Source organism: Pan troglodytes, chromosome 7, assembly GCF_028858775.2.
Source record: "Pan troglodytes isolate AG18354 chromosome 7, NHGRI_mPanTro3-v2.0_pri, whole genome shotgun sequence".
NCBI lineage: Eukaryota > Metazoa > Chordata > Mammalia > Primates > Hominidae > Pan > Pan troglodytes.
Genome location: NC_072405.2, coordinates 129,297,012 through 129,310,343, shown reverse-complemented (window position 1 = coordinate 129,310,343; position 13,332 = coordinate 129,297,012). Strand labels below are relative to the sequence as shown.

Below are 13,332 nucleotides of genomic sequence, written 5' to 3'. Positions count from 1 at the left end.
CCTCCCTGCAAAGGGAACTCACGAAATTCCATTATGGCCCATTCCATTGTAGAGCTGCTGTTTCTCTGTGAGAAGATATTCCTTACCTTGTGCTGAAATTTATATTATCCTAACAATTAAGGTTCATAATGATAATACTGGGACATTCTGAAAACCTAGAGTGCTTCCAGAATAATCAAAGTAAACATTTTACACACTGAAAGCTTAATATTATGTATATTGTTTATGGTATAATGTTTGATGTGAATATTCTACCTTTTAATTAATTTGGGATGTATGATAAATATTGTGTGATTATAACCAGAATATTCAATTTACTGATCTTTCTGGTTAAAGGGTAGTTTATCGTAGTTTCTAAAGGTAGAATGAGATAAAAATATCTATGGTGTTTTCTTCACCCAGGGATTTTGAACTTCTGAGGTATAAACACCAAATGATGATAAAATCTTAATAGATTTGGCTTCCCTGTCCTTTTTAAGGTCGAGTTCTTTATCTGGAGAAGTAATATTTGTTGCATACAGATTTCTGTCTGCCCATCACAAGCTTCCTATTCCTATAAACTTATAGGCAATACTTCTGTTAGGAAGTAAGATTTTAAAAATATCTTCTACCATGTCCTGCCAACCATTTTACTGAAATAATGATTATTTTGGACAGGCACTGTCTAGTGGAGTTGTTTAAACTGATTCAATTACCTGTATAAATGACCCCTAAAGCTTTTCCATTGAAGAGAGGATGTTTCTCACACTGAAGAGCACACTGACAGGTTAAAATTTTTAAAAAGATCCTTTCACTTCAACTGACTCTATTGAAATTCATATTAAAAATAATAATAGTGAAAGCTAATATTTATAGACTGCTGTGATTCCAATATAGACCTTTACATGTATTTCCTCATTTACTATAATTATTAATTGATGTAGGCTGTATTTTCTATTTGCATTTTACAAATGAGACTCAGAGAAGTTTAATGACTCAAAAATCACACTCTTATGTAAGTAGCAGAATCAAATTTCTTATCAACTCTAGCTTTAAAATCATGCTGTCAATTACTGTGTGCCTCCTACAAGAAGAATGTACAGTCCAAGGAAAGAAAGATTTGTCCTCTAGGCAACAACTGTAAACCATCTGTAAAACAAGAATAATAATACCTGTCTCTTGAAATGTTTTTTAGTAAGGATTGAATATAAACATAATTTATCTCAGTACCTGGCCATAATTCTTGGCAGTTGTTTCCTAAGTGCTTTATTAATATCAATTTTCTCCTTTCAGCAATATTAGCCACACAGACTCAGGATACTGAATTGGGCCACACAAGAAAATCCAGAAGTAGAAGATACAGCTGCCTCCGTCTTCCCAGAGTTTATGTTCAAGTGGAAAAGCAAAAGATAAGGGTATGAAAAGTTTTCAAAACAATGTATTATGGTGAGTGCATAGACCAGGGGTTTCGGAGCCAGACTCCACTGGTTTTCATTCTGTCTCCACCACTTCCATCCACCATTTGCAAACTCAAACCAATTACTTTCCCTCTCTAGGTTTCAGTGACTTTATCTTCAGAAGGGGAATCTACCTCTTGGGGTTGAATGAAGATTTTAATAGATATTTTCCATAAGTATTCATTTGTACCAGGGAGGATTGTGAGAAATTTCCTTGTCGTATCTCATTCGATCTTCACAGCAACTTGATGAAATGGGTACTAGTTCATTTCATTATTGAGGTAGTTAAGACACAGGGAGGTACATATTGACAAATGTCACATAGCTAGTAAGTGTTGCAGGTAGGATGCTATCTCAGGCAGTGTGGCCTTAAGCCCAGTCTCTTAACTGCACAACACTGACCTCCAGATCATAAATGATATATGTGAAATTCCAAAAATATTAAAAATGCCCCCAAATAGTGTATTTATTATATGATTAATAATTTGTCAAAATAAAATTAACTAAAAACTGTTTCCTAGGCTTAAACGAAATAATAAAAGATTTTCCAAATTGTGAGAATAATACTGCCTTTGAGTACAATGAACAGCGTTATGGTGTTTTTTTTTTTTCTTTAATTCCCTAAAAGAAAGAGTACTAAGTATATGGAATTGACAGCATTTCCAAACTTTTTCGATTCCTGCTCCTTCATGCTCTTTCCAAGGATGACTTTTAACTTGATGACTTTTCCCATTAGCTCTGGGCCTCTCAGTTTGCTTTGCCCAACAAAGGTCCACAGATAAATCATACGTGGCTGACATGATTTCCTTGAAGTTCTCAGTGGTCTCATCTGCCTTCATGTGGTTCCTTTCATGGTTTCATATGGCACTTGTGGTACAGGAGTAGGCCTAAGGCCAGCAGGGTCATATTGCACCCATTTGTTTTCTCTTCAAAATGAAGATGGTGTTTAAATGAAAAATTGTGTTCCAGGAACAAATTATTTCCCTTTGAAGCTCTATCCTCTCACATGATATTTGAAGGTTTTGTGGAGAGAAATAATTTGTAATTTTACATATTACTGTGTGTTAACTTGGTCCTTCCATTTACAGTGAAGAATGGAAAATTCAGGTCCATCTTCCTTTCTTCAGCATTAAGACAGAATCTGTTTAGAGGCTTTTAGTTTTTAGAAGTCACTTTCCAAATTGTATCAGCTACACATGAATGTTTACATATATTCAAACAATATAAGTAAAAATTATATCTTTCTCCCTTTTCCATTTCGATTTCCTTTCTCTTCCTAAAGGTATATTCTTCTCAGCTTTTAAAATATATTTATATGCATATACATATGTAAGAAAATATGTTGTTTTTATTGGATAATATTAGATAAAATATTTTGAGCTCAGTGACCATACAATCTATCTTGTTCTTTTTAATGACCTCAGATTCTTCGGTAGAGATGTAATAGAGTTGGTTGATAAGACTTCAGTTTTTATCTATCTTTTTTCCTCTAGTGATTTGGAAATTACATACTCTATTTCAAAGCCCCAAGTTGTTATTGTTACAGTTCCACAGTATCTATATATGTAGTACAGGTTGAGCATCCCAAACCCCAAAATCCAAAATTTGAAATGCTCCAAAATCCAAAACTTTTTGAGAACCAACCTGATGCTCAAAGGAAATGCTCACTGAAACATTTCAGATATTTGGATTTGGGATGTTAAACTGGTAAGTATGATAATAAAATATTTCCAAATCTGAAATCTAAAACATTTCTGGTCTCAAGCATTTTGGATAAGGGATACTCAACCTATATGTGACATTTATTACTATCTAGAGCTAATCTGTGTATACAGCCTTCCTACACACACACACACACATACAAATTTTTAGTTGCCTTCATCCTTTCACCACAAGCTACTAACACATTGATATAATCTTAAAATTTTCAAGACTATACTTTTATTTGTTCTTCCAAGATTTTGTCTTTGGTATTCTGCAGTTTGAGTAGGTTATGGGTAGGTGTGTGTGTGTGTGTGTGTGTGTGTGTATTTTGTCTGTCTTTTTTTTTAATCCTGCTTGGTGTTCTCTAAGCTTACTCAATCCATAATTTGGTGTATAACATTAATTTTGGGAAACACTTGAGCATGGTTTTTGCAAGTATTTCTTCTGCTCCATTCTTTCTTTCTGGTATTCCAACTATAGGCGTTACACCTTTTGATATTGTCACATAGTTTGGATTTTCTCATCTGTTTGGTTCATTCTTTATTCTCTTTGCATTTCAGTTTAGAAAATTTCTATTATCTATGTTCAAGTTCACTGATCCTGTTCTCAGCTATGTCCACGCTACTAATGAGCCCATCAGAGGCATTCATTATTTCTGTTGCTTTTTGATTTCTAGCATTTACATTTGATTCTTTCTTAGAATATCTCTCTGCTTACATTACTCATCTGTTCTTGTCTGCTATCTTATTTTTCCATTAGTGCCTTTAGCACATTAATTATAGTTCTTTTAAATCATTTGCCTGATAATTCTATATCTGTGTCATATCTGAGTCGCATTCTGATGACTGCTTTGTCTCTTCAGAATGTTTTTGTTAGTTGGTTGGTTTGTTTTGTTTTGTTTTGCCTTTTGGCATGCCTTATGATTTTGTTGAAAGGCAGGCATATTGTATTGGGTAATAAAAACTGAGCTAAATGGCCTGTAGTGTGAGGATTTATGTTAATCTGGCTAGGAGTTAGATTATGTTTAATATTTGTTGTAGCTATAGGTGTCAGAGGTTTCTAATTCCTCTAGAGTTTCTGTTGTTGGCTCCCCTGTTGACTTGGGCATTTTTTATGCAGTCCTCAGAGAGTCTGTGTCATGCAGCTTTTCCAGCTATAATCCACTGTTATTATACTTGCCAGTGTGATGGTAAGGTGTGGTGAAGAAGGAGCCTTCTATAATCTTCCAATTAGATCTTGGATCTTTAGTCAGTCTGTGACTCAGGGCAGTGACCTTCACAGATGTTTCGCCAGTGATGCCACTTTTTCTCTCATCTCCTACTCCTTTCCCTGGCTGCCTCATTCCCAGTCTATTTCCTTGAAGCCTTAACTCCTGTTGATGATGTCTTTCCCCTCTTAGGTGAAACAAGAGGGTTGGAAGGGACTAGAGTGGGAAGAATTCCCTATTTCTGGCTGTGATCAGATTTCAGAATTGCTCTCTGCTAAAGACTTTCACACGGAGACTACATCTTTGTTAGAGAGAGGAGTTGGACACATTTCTCAATACTTACTCTCCCCTACCCCTGTCTCCACCGCCAGAACCCTAAGGGGATCTTTCCCAGATCCTCATGATGAGAATCTGATAATATTCCTGGAAGCAAAACCCACAAACTTTTAGGAAACCCCTAAGATTGGGGTCCCTAATAGTTTCTTACTCATGCTAGTTCACAGTCAGCCTTCAACAACTTATCAAATTTACCATTTAATGGTTCCACCAGTCTATGGCTCCAGCAGCTTCTTTTCCAGGTGAACAGATCTCAGCTTGATCTCTCTGGATGCACCTGTCTCTCCAGATTTTGGGGTGGTTTGCCATGAGCCCCTGGTTCTCTGGTGGAACCAAACATGTGTTGATTTTTAGTTTGTCCAGCTTTTATTGTTCTAAGGACAGGAGTGATGACTTCCACACTCTACCTGTTGGTGCTGAAACCAAAGACTATTTACTATTTTTATAAAAAAGTGTTATCAGTTTCTTTGCTTATCATGCTCCTGATAAAACACATCGAAGATTTTTAAATATTTTGGTGAAATATAACTTTAATAAGCTTTTCAGATAGGATTATGGGTGACAAATATCCTAAGTCCAGGAATGTCTACATCTACCTTTTTTCTGCCATTCACATGAATGATAGTGGTCTAGACATAAAATTCAAGGCTCAGATTTTTTTTTCTCAACACTTTGAAGATATTGTTTAAATGTTTTCTTGAACTCAGTGTTTTTAATGAGGAGTATGTAATCAGTCTTTCTTTTTTATTTTTTGAGACAGATTATCACCCCGTCTCCCAGGCTGAACTGCAGTGGTGCGATCTCGGCTCATTGCAACCTCAGCCTCCTGGGTTCAAGAGATTTTCATGCCTCAGCCTCCCAAATAGCTGGGATTACAGCCCTGTACAACCATGTCTGGCTAAAGTTTGTGTTTTCAGTAGAGACAGGGTTTTGCCCTGTTGGCCAGGCTGGTCTCAAACCCCTGGCCTCAAGTGATCTGCCCACCTCAGCCTCTCAAAGTTCTGGGATTACAGCTGTGAGCCACTGCACCCAGCCTGGTTATCAATCATTCTTGCTCCTTTGTAAGTTGTCTGCTTTTCTCTCCAGAAACTTCTAGAATTTTCTCTTCACATGTGAAGTTCTAAAGCTCCACCTACAATATATCGAGGTGTGGGTTTGTTTTTTTTGTTTTCACTCTCCAGGAACAGTTCCACAAGCATTCCCAAGTGTCTCTCAGAGACGAGACAAAGTATTCGCCTCTCTTCCCCTGTTGCTTTTTCTTTTTTTAAAGGTGAAATTCACATAACATAAAATTAATCTTTTAAAATTGCGTAGTTCAATGGTACTTAGCATACTATACTGTGCAACCATACCCTCCATTTAGTTTTAAAACATTTCAACACCCTAAAAGAAATCCCCTTACCCATTAAAACATCTGTCCCCATTCCTTCCACATCCTATACCTGAAAACTACCAATTTTCTGTGTCTATAAATTTACCTATTTTAGGTATTTCATGTACATTGAATCATACAATATGTATGGCCTTTTGTTACTGGCTTCTTTCACTTATCATAAGGCTTGGAAGGTTTATCCACAATGTAGAATGCATCAGTACTTCATTCACTTTAATGGAGAAATACTATTTTATTGAGTGTACATAAATATATTTTGTTTATCCATTCATCTGTTTATGGACATTTGAGTTGTTTCTACATTTTGGCTTAGATGTGGGTCTTCTTTTCATTCATCTTTTTGGCATCCAAACATTACTTTCAATTTTATAATCTATTTTCCTTAGCACTGTAAACTAATTTTTATTGTTTCTTTGAATATTTTATTCCATCCATGCTCTTTATGTTCTTCTGGAATTCTAACAGGTTTATTTAGAACAGTTGGATGTTGGTTTTCTTCTGCATTTTCAATCACATTGTTCTCTTTTCCTGAGTACAGAAAATGTCTCAACTCAATTTATAACTCTTCAGTGAAAGAACTTTTATGTTTATTCTGCTACTCAGAGCATCAGATGCATTCTTAAATTTCAAGGGCCAGATTTTGAATTTCCAATCTCTACATCTGTTTCTTTTCTATAGATATAATATTGCTCCATATCTTTACTAGTTATAAACTTTTGTTAAAGTCTTAATTTGTCATTTCTAGTAACTTCATGGTATGTTTGTATTTGCTTTGGTTTTGTTTGGAGTTTTCATTGTATTAATATTGATATTCATCATTAAATTAGATTTCCCCAAGTTTTGGTGATTCTTGACCATGGGATCATCATGACTAGAGAGTCTGTCATGGAGCCTTTCTATAAGTTTGTTTACTGCACTCTGGCTCCAAAGATGGTAGTGGAGCAGTTGCCTCTTCTGGTCACTGCTTGGCATAACTGATTGTTGAAAGAGGGTAAAAACTTCAGATCAGGACTGCTATAGGTCTCTAGTCAAACCCCTGATATGCACTTCAGGGCCCTTACCTGACAATCTTATTTACCACCACCCAGCTTGGAGTAACTATGAGTCCTCTTCCACCTGGAATGTGTTTGGAGCTATGCTTTTGACTCTAGGTTTCTCTTCCTTCAGGATTTCCTAATAATTTCTAGACCACTGATTTTCTTTATCTCTTTCTTCAGGATTTCCTAATAATTTCTAGACCCCTTTATTTTCTAGAACTGTATATCTGGGGACCAAGAGAGGGAGAAGGAGGCTTGAGCACATGTTCAATCTGCCCTTTGGACCGAGTGAATGTATATCTTGTAACATATGTGGAAAGGAGAGTACATCCTCATAAATCCCCATTTAAATCACCTTTTTTTAAAAAAATAACACATTTACTCAACAACTGCCCTAGGTAAAATTTACACCAGGCTCAGAAGCCGCTTTTTTCTCTCATACTCCTGCACGATAGAAACCAGAAGGAAAAATTATGAAATTTCTCAGACCTTCTTACAAAATTAGTGATCATCGCAGAATCATGAAGAAAGAGGTTTTGCAGAATGGTGGGCAATCAAATACTCCTTACCAATTTTTTTTTAAGGAGGACCTGAATTCTTCAAATTATCAAATGACTACCGTATTCATTTCCTAGGGCTGCTATAGCAAAGTTCCATGAACTTGGTGGCTTCAAACAACAGAATATTCTCTCACCATTCTGGGAGCTAGACATCCAAAATCAAGGTTTTGGAAGGGCCATGCTCTCTCTGAGGGTACAGGGAACTATCCTCCTGACATGGTTTGGCTCTGTGTCCCCCCACCCCAAATCTCATCTTGTAGCTCCCATAATTTCATGTGTTGTGTGAGGGACTCCGTGGAAAATGATTGAATTATGAGGGTGGGTCATTCCCATGCTGTTCTCGTGATAGTGAATGGGTCTCACGAGATATGATGGTTTTAAAAAATGGGAGTTGCCCTGCACAAGCTCTCTTATCCTGCCACCATCCACGTTAAGATGTGACTTGCTCCTCCTTGCCTTCCGCCATGATTATGAGGCTTCTTCAGCCACATGGAACTGTGAGTTCTCTATTAAACCTCTTTTCTTTGTAAATTGCCCAGTCTTGGGTATGTCTTTATCAGCAGCATGAAAACAAACTAATATACCTCCCTTTCCTTTTCCTAGGCTCTGGTGGTTTTTGGCAATTCTTTGTGTTCCTTGGCTTATGGACACATCAGTCCAATCTCTGACTCTATCATCACACGGTGCTTTCCCTCTGTGACTCTGTGTCCAAATTTCCCTCATATCAAAACACGAGCCACAGGATTAGGATCTACATAATCCAGTATGACCCTAATCCAGAATGGCCTCTTCTTCTTTTGATTACATCTTTATTTATTTAACTTTTATTTTAGGTTCAGGGGTACATGGGCAGATTTGTTACGTAGGTAAACTCATGTCATGGGGGTGTGTTATACAGATTATTTCATCACCCAGGTACTAAGCCTAGTATGCAATAGTTGTTTTTTATGATCCTCTCCCTTCTCCCACCCTGTACCCTCAAGTAGGCCTCAGGGTCTGTTTTTCCCTTCTTAGTGTCCACGTGTTCTCATTATTTAGCTCCCACTTATAGGTAAGAACATATAGTATTTGGTTTTCTGTTCCTGTGTTAGTTTGCTTAGGATATGGCCTCCAGCTCCATCCATGTTGCTGCAAAGGACATGATCTCATTCTTTTTTAATGACTATATGGTATTCCATGATGTATATGTGCCACATTTTCTTTGTCCAGTCTACCACTGATGGACATTTAGGTTGATTCTATGTCTTTGCTATTGTGAATAGTGTTGCAATTAATACATTATGCATGTCTTTATAGTAGAACAGTTTATATTCCTTTGAATATATACCCAGTAATGGGATTACCAGATTGAATGGTAATTCTGTTTTAAGGTCTTTGAGGAATCATCAAACTGCTTTCCACAATGGCTGAACTAATTTGCATTCCCACCAGCAGTGTTTAAGCATTCCCTTTTCTCTGCAACCTCACCAGCATCTGTTATTTTTTTATTTTTTAATAATAGCCATTCTGACTGGTGTCAGATGGTATCTCATCACGGTTTTGATTTGCATTTACCTAATGATTAGTGTTGTTGAGCATTTTTTCATATGCTTGTTGGCTGCATGTAAGTCTTCTTTTGAAAAGTATCTGTTCATATCCTTTGCCCACTTTTTAATGGGATTGTTTTTTGCCTGTAAAATTGTTTAAATTCTTTATAGATTCTGGATTGATTACAGCTTTAAGAGCCCTATTTCCAAATAAGGTCCTATTCACAAGTTCCAGGGGTTAGGACTTCAATGTGTCTTTTGAAGGAACACAGTTCAACACATAATAATTATTCTGGATGATTTTGTTAAGAGGTATCTATGAGCCTCCGTAAAATAAGCCCATGTGGTTGCTGGGAAGCAGACTGGGTTCATGAAGAGTATGTCATGTGATATCTGCTTTAACATATCACACTGACACTGTAAATGTAACTCCTCCCTATCTTCACTAACCTTCAAAGTCTCATATAAGAATCAAAGAAATATAAACAAAAGGAGTAAAAATCTATACTAGCCTTTGAAATTGGGGAAGGATTTTATGCATTCCAGTAGACACAAGAGTGGATTGAAATAACTGATCAGTTGAGGTGTCAACAAAGGAAAAGCTCATTAGGAGAAAAAATCAAAAGGATCTCACTCTAACTCTGTGGAACACCAAAATACTGATAAGTTCAGAGCAAGGGCTCAGAGCAACAGCAAAGATGTAGGACATCCATTGTAGAACACATCTCCATTCTACCAGCATTTCATGCAAAGAGCACCGTGATGACACAAGAAGCATCGTGGACTGCAATGTTCAACACAAGCTGTAACCGCATGGCTAGCTGGCTAAATAAATCAGAGGATGGTGTGGTTGGTGCACTGAGATCCACAGCTCCAAGAGCTAGCTCCACCTCTTACTCACCACCATCATCAAGTAGATATTCAAGGAAGAACACTCACTGGAACATAGATGTACAGAATCCGCAAAGATCTGAGCAAAATATCCTGACCAGGTTCTGGTAATTGTGGAAAAGGTCTCAGGCTCTCAGGTTGTTAACACTGACAACCAGAGGAAGTTGGGTCCAGTTGATGCCACTGTAGCTCAGTTAATATGAATCACCAGGAAAAGGATTCAGCTTCCTTCTGAAAAGGAGATCTTTCTGTTTGTGAACAAGACAGTCCCATAGTCCAGCCTAACTATGGGACAGCTTTTCAGAAGGAAAAAGATGAAGATTGATTCTTGTATGTTCTGGCCTACAGCACTTGGAACATTTTGGGCTTCTGAGGGCCATTAGAGGTGTAGGTGCCCCGTTCCTGCTTGTGTATCTTGTAAACAGCCAGCCATTTTCAGTTATTATACCAGAACCTATTCACATAGATGAACAAGTGCATTTGTACCTGGATTTATTTCATAATATTTTGAAAGATTTGTTTCTTTAGACAAATTATCATGTAGAGTTTCATTTTGAGTTTTTCTTTTTGTGCACTGTCCTCATGGCTTTATTCTTGAGGGAACTTGTTCTTCTGAAAACCATATTTAAGGAAATTATTTCCAGATTGAAGGGAGGTAGGTGTAGCATTAAAGTGAAAGGGAAGGAGATGATACATTTATTCTAGATTATATGTGAAGCGTTAGATAGGTAAGTATTAAAAGAATCTAATTAAATCCTTAGCAATCAGAACACTTGCTTCCCCAGATTTTGCCAACTGCCAATCATGTCGGACTGAGCTAGTCTGTTCTTCTTCCTGAAATTATTAAAGTAAATAATTAACAATAAAACTATCTTTTATAAAGTCAAAAAAAAAGTAGGGGTGATGCCATGGCAGAGTCGTACGGAGAATAGATGTGTCAGGAAACACATAGCTAACTTCAGCTGGCACAAACCCTTCATCACACTAGGAGGACCTCCAGGAAGTCATTGTTTCACGCATCCTTCGCAACTCACCAGAGAACTGAGAAAACGGGGTTTAATCAATCTTAAGTGTTTTCTTATCCCATCACCTGGGCCTAAAACACATCAATAGCAGGATTCAAACATCTCTGATCATATCAGATTCAATTGCTGAACAAAATTTGTTTTCTCTATTCCATCAGGATAAGCAAAACACTAATCTTTGGATATATAAAGTAACTTTAGTTTCAAATAGGGAAAACAATTCAATGACTTGATGGAAATGCCCCCTGAAGAAATAGAATTACTACAGCAAACAGAAGATAATTTTATAGAATATCTGAATATCTCATTTTTACCCAAGGTTAGAAAATATACCACACAATTTATTTTTAAAAAATCTAGGATAAAATATACATTTTATTAAATTTAAGTATAACCATTGGGAGATAAAAATGGGTATAGTATCCCTAAAAGCATTAAAAGTGTAAAATAACTAGATAAATTGATAAATTTTTTTAAACAAAATAAAAATTGAGAAATAGACATAGGGAAGCAACATAACTCAAAATTAAATTGCAGTAATGTAAAGGATATCACAGAGCTCAGTTTGGTGCCCATGATTCTGCAGATAGTTTTAAAAAGCATGGTTTGTTTTCTTGTTTGTTTTAAACCAAGAGTATAGATATGTTTTGTTTGTTGCAGTGTTGGTTTCATTGCTTGCTTTAGTTGAATTTGTCACTTTGAGGCGGAACCCACAGAAGAGCTCAGCCAGGCCCCACCACTCCCTATTGTCTTATAACCACCTGATTTACACTTTTACTCCAACTAACAAGACCCTGTAGGCAAACACTGCTAGGAAATATATATAGGAAAACTACCACTATAAACATTGCAAAGAAATATATGGTACCTTGAAATAAGTTAGACAAAAAAATGCACAGGGTCAATATGAAGAAGTAACAAAGTTTGCCCTAGATGTGAAAAACAAACAATCCACCCCCCTGCAAAAACAAAAACAAAAACAAAAAAACACACACTTGAGCCATAGGAAAATATACAATTTACATAATGGGAAGACAATCTTTTTTCACATATTAAACTACAAATGAAACTTCTACAATCAATATGTCAACTGAATTTTTTGAACGTGTCTATAAGTATTTTTAAAGTTTATCATAAATAAAGATTTCATTTCTAAGTATATGGAAAATGGTACTATCTTGAACAACATACTTCAAGAAAGCTAAGACAATACATAAAATCACCTGAGTAGAAGCAAAATTTTATTTAAAAAAAAATCAATTGCTACTTATAACAACTCTTAATAAACTACAAATATAATGGAACGTCCTTAACTTGATGACAGGTATAAAAAAAAATAAGACTACAGCTTAAAGAATGTTTAATGGGGTTGGGCATGTTGGTTCACGCCTGTAATCCTAGCCCTTTGGGAGGCAGAGACCGGCAGATCACCTGAGATCAGGAGTTCGAGACCACCCTGGCCAACATGGTGAAACCTCATCTCTGCTAAAAATACAAAAATTAGCCAGCCATGGTGGTGTTCGCCTGTAATTCCCGCTACTTGGGAAGCTGAGGCATGAGAATCTCCAGGAGGTGGAGGTTGCAGCGAGCTGAGATGGCCCCGTTGCAATCCACCCTGGGCGACAGAGAAAAACTGTCTCAAAAAAAAAAAAAAAAAAAAAGAATGTTTTATGGTACTAAAAAGATCTCCCGATGATCTTTATTTCCTGGTATTTATGCCTTTGAGTAATCCTTAATGGTTGTCTAAACTTATTGACTCATTTCTAATTAATAAAACATGGCAGAAATTTTATGACTTCTGAAATTAGGTTGTAAGAAGACTGTGGCTTTTGTCTTGGGTTCTCTCTCTCTCTCAGATTACTCACACCGGGGAAGCAAGCTGCCAAGTTCTGAGCAGCCTTATGAAAGACAAGAAACTAGGCCATCAGTCCAACAACCCATGAGGAACAGAAGTCTGCCATCACTCATGTGAGTGAGCTTGAAATTGGACTCTTCAACTTGATCAAATTTTGAGATGTCTGATGGCATGGTCTGGCTGTCAGCTTGACTGCAACCTCACATAATTCAAGCTAGAAAGCTATTCCAGACATATTTATTTCTAATAAATGCATTTCTGTCTGTCTGTTCATGCATCCATTCTTGTATATTTATATAGACATGAACAATACTTGAAATGACATTTAACTAATGTTAATGATGACAATTTCTAGCTCTTGA

The 13,332-nt window shown here is 36.6% G+C and overlaps 1 pseudogene; it reads left to right on the top strand.

The window, feature by feature from the left end:
- The first annotated feature begins 1,684 nt into the window (after positions 1-1,684).
- LOC107976209 (gamma-aminobutyric acid receptor-associated protein-like 2) lies at positions 1,685-10,463 on the top strand (annotated as a pseudogene).
- The last annotated feature ends 2,869 nt before the right edge of the window (positions 10,464-13,332 follow it).